The 8,955-nt window shown below is 34.5% G+C and overlaps 1 pseudogene; it reads right to left on the bottom strand.

Moving 5' to 3' along the window:
• Nucleotides 1-5,906: 5,906 nt before the first annotated feature.
• On the bottom strand, nucleotides 5,907-7,662 carry LOC143633052 (leucine-rich repeat extensin-like protein 7 pseudogene; annotated as a pseudogene).
• Between the last annotated feature and the right edge of the window lie 1,293 nt (nucleotides 7,663-8,955).

Raw genomic sequence — 8,955 nt, 5'->3', positions numbered from 1 at the left:
GACCTACGAATATTCTAATATTTTCTAAAGGGTATTCAAATACATTAAATTAAGAAGAAAAAATGCACTAATTTTACATTTCGTCGTGAAAATTGATAGGTTTTTAAGCACTCCTAGATCCGCCCTGGATAAACCAATGCAAAATAATCATGTTTGACTTTTTTTATCACTCTTTGTTTCTAAAAAAATTACTAAAAAAATATGTATATAATTAATGTGCATAAATTATGGTGGTGGAGTTATTTTATAAGGCTATGTGTAGGGATGGTCTATAAGTTGGGGAAGATTTTTGACATGTGACGCCATGTCAGTGAAGAGGTCAGTTTTATTTTAGTGGTGTAATGGTTTAGTAGCCCTGTCACATCATATATATTAACACACATATAATATAATAATATTAAATCCAAAACACATCACGGCAACAAATACATGTGCCCTTGCCCAATTTATCGCCCTTTTGTAGCCTGGGGGCGTTGTTTTAGCCCACTTGTCGCCCAAATCCATACATTTTGTCGTCCAACTACAATTGCACTAAAGGCTCACATACACCATAGTTCATTGACATGTGTCAATTGGAGACCAAAGTGATGAGGCATAAAAGTAATAACATGTTAATAAAATACAAGACACATGTTAATTATCTCATCAATTTAAAACGTCTATAACTTTTTCATATGATATTTTTCTAAAAAAATCCACCATAATAACAAGTGTATTTTTATCTTTAATATGAGTATGACTTTTTTATAGAAAAAATAGAACAAAACTTTCGTCATTGTGTCTTTCTACTCATCATCGTGTAATTTTTTAATACTAATAACACCGTTGTGTAATCCTAATATGTAAATATTATGATTAAATAAGAATAAATTATCAAATACATAAAACACAATAATGAATACATATTACACGATAATTTGAAACGCAATACATATTACACAATGATCTGAAACGTAAAACACAATGCAAAATATATATTACATAATGACCTGAACATATCACGTGTCAATCTCGAACAAAAAACAATGAACGTATTACACAATGATGAGTAAATAGACACAATGACGAACAAAAAATGTCAGAAAGACGAAATATAACAAAAAAAAATACACAATAACGTAATTTTTGTTTTAATTTTTATCTTAATATTAGTACCAATTGAAAAACACAATGACCAAATAACATAATGCATAAAAAAACCAATTAAAAAACACAATAATTAACCAATAACACGATGCATAAAAACCCATTATTTATTTATTTTATATAACAATATGATCCTTCTATTAAAGATAAAAAAACACTTGTTATTTTGGTGAATTTTTGTATGAAAAGGTTATGAACTTTTGAAAATGATAGAGGAATTAACTCGTGACTAACATGTGGAGAGAGAAAGTCAACAAATATGGGTTATTACTTTTATGTCATTTTTATTATTTTTTTCTCTTAAATTAATCACAACCATTCAAATATAAGATCTGGACGATATTTCTTCTCACACCTCCTATTTTCATAACCTTTTGTATTTTAATGTTATCCTAAATTACAGTGCTAATTTTTGAAAGGACGACTTATTTGGTAAGTCAGCATGAAATTTTAGTGATTTCTATTTGAGAAATTCTATATGTAGTTTTAACTATCGGTTCAACTTTCAATCAGTCATTAAAATAGACAACAGTTTGTTTTTCAGTTAACTTGAAAACCCTCATTCATCTTTTTACATAATCTCTGCTAATATACCAATCCAATGCACCTCAACTATTCTTAAAACAAGCAGTTACACAAGGTCTTTCTGTCGGCAATACACTCTCACAGGCATTGCAGTCTCTTTGTCACGTCATACGAGTTATATGATCTTTTTAACGTATAATATTTATATGATCTCATACAACCCATATGTTAGGGATGAAAAAAGGTCAAACATCATGCATGGATTTGCTAGTACTCAAGTAAATCATTTCTTTATAAGCCAAAACAATCGATGAATCGTATGATTTGGTCCTTATACGACTCTTATGGCCTTTTTCGAACTCTAATACAACCCATGTGATTCTAAAAAACAACATGCCTGACCACTTCTCGTCCTATCATTAGGCCGATATGGTCATGCGAACTGTATGACATGTCAACGTTGTATGTGTAACATCCGGCCCATCGCACCACCAGTACTGTCCGTTTTGCCCATGAAGAGCTCACAAATTTGTTTTTGGTTGCCCGTGTAGAGACTTCTCAGAAGATCACACATCCTGCAACTAATTCCACATGAGCATGTATAATTGCGGAGCTCTTCTCTCGTCCACTAGCACTAAGCCCAAAACACGTTGGTGATTTATGAGGCAGAGCATCTATTTATGAACCAAGAATCTCTTTTGTCCACGGTCGAAGTAGGATTCGCCTAGGGTGTTACGGTATGGGTGACACATCAATGGTATTTGTATAGCGACGACCTTACACAAATCTTGAATATAAAAATGCTAATATGTGAAAAGAAAAAAGAAAAATAAGAACAATTAGTTTTGAGTAAATTATACATTTTGTTCTTTATGTTTATACCAAATTTCAATGAATGCCATTAATCTTTAAAATTGACGGGATTTGTACTTAATGTTTCTAAATATTATACGGTTTGTCCTTTGACATTAACATCGTTAGTTTTGACTGTTAAATGGAGCCATGTGCCTTACACCTAAGGGCAAATTAGTATTTTAACCCTTTTAATACAAAAGTTAAAAAAAGTTAATATAACAACCCCCCCCCCCCCCCCCTCCCTTCTCCATCTCAAGTTGATGGTTACCACCACTCGTCCTATCTCGCTCTCTTCAAAGCTACCTTCTACCCCCACATGCCACCAACGCCCACCAAAAGCATCACCAGTGCAGCGCACACAACAAACCAACACCTAATTTCAAAACTTATGCAGTCACATACACTCCTTTTCTTCCTTTTTCATTGAATCTTGATGAAAACTCAGACACCCACACACATTTACACACACAAGAGGTCTCTAAAGATTTTAGTAGAGGAACATAATGAATTTAAGTAAATCAAAACCACTACACCAGTATACAAAAATTTATTACAACTTTCATTTGCGACTTTTTAATCACTCTACATTTCGTAAGCAAATTCACTTCTTTTTTCATACCGTCATAAAATCACTAATATTATTATGTCCTTATTTCTAAACATACCGAATATGTCAAAATTACAATAATTGTTTGAATAACAAAATAAATACTACTTAATATACTTGTTTAGAGGGAACCCTAAGAGTTTTGTCCTCGTGCCCAATCATATTATCAAAGTCATTTCTGTGTTCTTGTCTGGTCTCTTCAATAAGTTTTGGAAAAAATGTTAAAGATCTGGATAGATTATGTCTTTTAAAGATAGAAAGCTCCTCCTATTAAATAAAAACCCAATTAATATGCTATATGATCATCTAATCTTATACCATATGCTCATGCACTGCAGATTTTGTATTCGGTTTTTCAAGTAAAGTAGTTGGATCCTCAATTTCCCTACATAGTTTCGCATTTTGCTCTAAGTAGGAATTTAGGTTGTTCTCGCATTTCTCCATCTCTTCGTGGCTCCTTCCAATTGAAATCAAATAGAAAATGGAGCATTTAACTTTAAGCATATGATAATATACACAGTTTATCAAGAAAAGAGTATGCAACCTCCGATCAAAAAGGTATTTATTTAGGGTAATGTGCAGCATCCTGTGTCCAATATCAAATAATATATGAGTGTCTAAAGTCTAAAGATGATAAGTTATGGAGGGTGTTTGGATGAGTTTTTAAAAAATGCTTATTTGCTTTTTGAAAAGTAAAAATTGTTGGGTAAGCTTCATTTTAAAGCTTAAAAAGCTTCAAAATAATGCTTTTCAAAATTGATTATGTTTTTTTTAAATAAACAAATTAACATATTTGAGAAGCTCAACCAAAAGTATCAAAATTTCATATCTTACCTTTTTATTTTTATCTTGCTTGAAGGGCTAGCTTTGTCAATAGCTAAAACTTCAAGGGTAAAAGATGTAAGTCTCCTTTTAATTATCGTATTTTTTAGAACATTTGGAACTTTCGTTCCATGGACTTTCATAAAAATATAAAAAAAATGTCAACGGAAAAGGTGTTTAATGCCATTCTGATGTCGTTGAAGGTTAAGTTTCGTTTGAATTAGCGTACGACCATGCATGAGTTTGTGATGGTCTGGAATGGATTGTGTCGTTTCTGGAAGTTTGTTAGTGACAGTGGCGACTAGGGTTTCAAGCAGATGTGATGGTGTAAATCTAGGGTTTTGTTCGATGACGAGAGTGTCTGGTTGCTTGCAGAAACGATTGTGGCAGCTGGCTGTGCTTGTTGTTTGTGATGGTTACAAATCAAATCGTGAACCGATTGTAGCCTTGATTGTTAACAAATTGTGCAACAAAAAGGAATACCGGAGCTCCGACAGCAACAGTAGCTATGATACCAAATCAGAACACCTTTACGTGTATAAATTGTAAGATTGTATCGATTGTCTTGATTAGGGTTTACAAGATGATAAGCTATATGCAAACCATACTTATATAGTGTGTCCTCTAAGTAATATCAGTTACAAAATTGATCGAATAAGCTCCAACAATTTTTTTCATTCATCATCTCACTTTAAACCAGTGTTGCAAAAGTCGGATTCCAAGGCCTTGAAATCGGCGATTCCAAGGTCCTCGGACATCAACCTTGCCGCCTTTTCCCATCTCGGCCACCGTTACTCGCCGAGTTCCAACTCGGTTAAAAGTCGGAGTACTCAGGATTACTCGGCCTCCAAGGTCAACTCGGCCACAATTTTTTTATTTATTTTTTATTTTTTTGTTTTTTTTTTTGTTATTCTTTTTAGTAAAAAAATTGAAAATAACAACAAAACATGAATTTTTTGAATTATGTTTTTTTTCATATGAATTATGTTTATTTTGACGTGAATTATGCTTATCTTAACATATATATATATATATATATATATATATATATAATTTCCAATAATTAATTTATGTAATATTTATCATGTCCGAGTACAAACCGAGTACCCCTCGAATACTCCCCGAGTACTCCCTACAAGGGGGTCGGCCACTTAGGGACCGCCTAGCGAGTTTTACAACATTGCTTTAAACACTACTGTTTCTACCATTGATCTCACCTAAAACGGTAGATAGGAGAGAAAAATTAATATTTCAAAAGAGAAAGAAAGGCAATATGACAATAGAAAGTCCTTTTTATGGTAAATGCCTAAATAGAATCATGAGTTGAAATGAATGAATGATGTATCTATTTAAAGAGGTAAAGGCACAAAACCCTAATGGGTTTACTTGATATGGGCCGGCTCGGCTAGCCCACCACTATATTTTTAACTTAACCATGTTTTTTTTACATCTAATATTTTTTTTTATACTCTCATTTTATTTCATGTCTCAAGTAAGATTAAAAGCTATAACATTTTAGTTTAAGATTATAAACCGTTGTTATTAGACTAAACTAGGTGGTTGTAAATGACCCGTATGTTAGCTGTTGAATATGCATAAATAAATGTATTTTTTATATAGAATATATATATATGTGAAATTAAAAATTACAAATATTTACTTTAAATAAGCTGAATTCATTGCCCACTAAATAATTCTTACAATATGCCATTACATAACTCCTAGAATATTAAAATCTAACAAATGATCGAAATAAGCTAGAAAAACAAGAAATTATTTAAATTTTGTTGTGGCTAATAAAGAATCTCCATCACTCCATGTTGTTCTTGTGTTGCTAGAGATGCATCAACGGATCAGCAGAATCGAAACATACATAGTTAGTACCTTAACTTAATTAACCAAAGTTAGTTTACAAATGGAATTCTTTAATTTATACTGTAACACGTACAAAAATTCTAACAATCTAAACATTCAGTATCCGGGAACCATAGGCGGCGGCGGTGACGGGTAATGCGAACCAATATCCGGTGGAAGAACCACGTCATCAAAGGGAACCGGAGACGGAACCGGCGGTGGCGTAGGTGCAGGAGGTGGTGGGCTTGGTATCGGTGGCGGTGGCGGTTGAACCGGTGGTGGTGGTTGAACTGGCGGCGGTGGTGGTTGAACCGGTGGAGGAGGTGGTTGAACCGGTGGCGGTTTAGGTGGTTCTGGTGAGGGTGTTGGTGGCGGTTTTGGCACGGGCGGAGGCTTCTTCTTTGGAGGTTTTCGCTTTTTAGACTCCTCGTCGCTCTCAGCCGGCGGTTTACACCCGGTCGCTTCACAATCAATCTCCCGGTTCACCACCGGTTCACACTTCTCCTCGGTTCTTTGTTCCTCTTTTTTGGGTAAACAATTCTCCTTGTAGTCCAAAACAAGGTCCGGTCTAACCGGTTTTTCACATTTTGGTTCCAGTCCGTTAAAATAGTTGTTTGAAAATGTGAAGTTTGTTAACTTAGGTAACGTGCAAATATTTTCAGCCACCGAACCAATCAACTCATTTTTTCGGATATCAATTACTTCAACACACTTGAAGTTTTGGAAACCTTCAGGAATAGCCCCCACAAATTTGTTTTCACTCAAATCCAATATTGTGATGTTCTCTAGTAACCCTAATTCATCCGGTACACAACCGGACAACTCGTTATCGGTGAAAATAACCTCGTCTAAGCATTTCATATGCCCGATGCTTTTAGGAATGCATCCTTTGAAATGGTTGTTTGCGAACACGATAACCGAAGCATTTGAGCTCCCAATGTTTTCAGGTATTTCTGAGGAAAATCGATTGTTGTTTAAGAAAATAGCGTCAAGGTTCATGTCAAATAGTTGAGGGGTTATACCTTATGTCAAGATACCTTAATCTACGCATTTCCAGAACAACGTGAGGGAAAGGGCCCACGAGCCGGTTGTTACTTACGTCTAATTCGTGTAAGATCGTAAGCTTTGAGAAGCTTTCGGGGAGAATCCCGCAAAATCTATTGGAATTTACATGAAATATGCTAAGATCGGTTAATAGCCCCAAATGTGGCACGAGATGGCCTGCGATATCAGCATGGTTTAGATCGATCCCAGCGACAGTCATTGTGTTAGGATCATCGGGTGCTTTTGCACAAAACACGCCATTGTACGAGCACACATCTTCGCCTTCCCAGTTTTTGGTCATGTCTTCGGGGTCTGAAAATATGAACCTTTTCCATTCTTGGAGAGCATAATATGCCTTTTTAAGCCTAAAATTAGGAAAATGCAAACGGGCATCAATGTTGATTTCAAAACTACCGGTAAATAGAGGGTCGGTTTCTTTTGTTTGGGCTAGGTGACGTCGCGTGTTTAGCGAAAGAGAGAGCGAACGGGACGAGATAATGGAGAAAAGAGAGAGGAAAAGAAGGCAGCATAAGGCTTTCATGGTGGAAGGTTTTGGGCATAGTTTGGTTAAAGGACCTCCATCATACAAGGAAGAATTATGAAGGGAATTATATATGGTTATGGAATCTATATCATCATATTTACCAACAAATCCTCTTCATGCCATGAAAACAACAATACATGTTTATTTTTTGAGACATTCCTTCATTGTCGCTAGATTTTGTTAAAAGAGGACACTAAAAAACAAGAGGTGGTCGTTATTCTTGATTTATTTCAAAATGCACCCTTTATATATATTTGCTAGTTTTGTTGTGTATCATTATATTATAACTTTCTATATGAATGTCATCCACATATAGATAAAAGTCTGAATCAGGTGTGTGAGACACATGAGCTTTTGAATGAATAAGAAATCTAGCTAGCGGAGTGTTACGTTTAGTCGAGTTGATGTTTCCTTGGTTTTTTTTTCCTTGAAGAGTGAGGTTCTATTAGAGGTGCATAAATGTTCTTGTAAATAGTATAAATCATGTTGATGACCCGAAGTTGACTATATGTGATATTATTTACGTTCTAAAGCTAAAAGCAAGTTTCTTGTTTCGTTAACAATGTATATGCTTCAGTTTAGGTGCAAAAGTTGTTTTGTGTTTTTAGATCACTCAACAACTTACTAGCCATTCCCATTTTAATGAGATAGTAAGGTGATTGAGGTGTGAAAACATAGAAGATTATGAATTCAAAACTTTAAATCCCGTAGAGTGTAAAAAGAAATTTAACTTGATCTTTAAAAAAAATACAACTTGCTATCCATCAAATTGTTTAAACCTTTTTCAAAATCAACCATATTTGATGCATTTCAGATGAAACAGCTAGTCTACTAATAGCTTTATGTATTAGGCCATGTGTAGTGACTTAAACTCGGACATATTGGGAGACATGAGGCGAGAACACCCCCCCCCCCTTTCCGGTTATAAGTGGTGGTGGTGTGTGTGTGTGTGTGTTGGGGGGGGGGGGGGGGGTAATATGGATTTGTTGCCTGAAATGTTTTTTTGGATAATATTACGTGTGTGTATCTTAAATATATATCAACGAAACCTTCTTAAATTCTCTCAAGCTATCAGATTGCTTTATTTGTAAATAGAGGTTTCTCATGTATTTGATCGGAATTCACGGTATGGGTCTCACCAAACCCAGATAGCATTAAACGAGTTATAACATCTCAATAAATTATAAATTAATCTCATCAAATATTTGATATGAAAATCCTATAAAATATGGATATACTAAAAATTAGTATCCGATTTAAAAAAAAACTACATTGAAAATATAATTACTCTATTTGATTCTCACATTTAGCACGTTGATTTCATTTGTATTTGATCCAAACCCTAAGAAACAATTTATAGTAAAAAAAACAAATCATCGATCTCAACAACCAAATAAGTTTTTAAACCGGGTTATAACCAGGGCGTAGCTTTAGTTGGGGCCAAAATTTGTAAATACAATGTAAATTTACCAGTTTTCGACCGAAATTTTGAGCCCGCCCCCCCTCGGTTTTTTGCTCGGTAGTGTAAATTTATCCACTTTTTGGCCAAAAAAATTTA

The sequence above is a fragment of the Bidens hawaiensis genome, unplaced genomic scaffold (assembly GCF_021521415.1).
Source record: "Bidens hawaiensis isolate Kalapana, Puna unplaced genomic scaffold, B.hawaiensis_p1.1 tig00006607_1, whole genome shotgun sequence".
Lineage (NCBI taxonomy): Eukaryota > Viridiplantae > Streptophyta > Magnoliopsida > Asterales > Asteraceae > Bidens > Bidens hawaiensis.
Note: the sequence above shows the minus strand (reverse complement) of the source record. Positions and strands in the feature narration are given on the sequence as shown.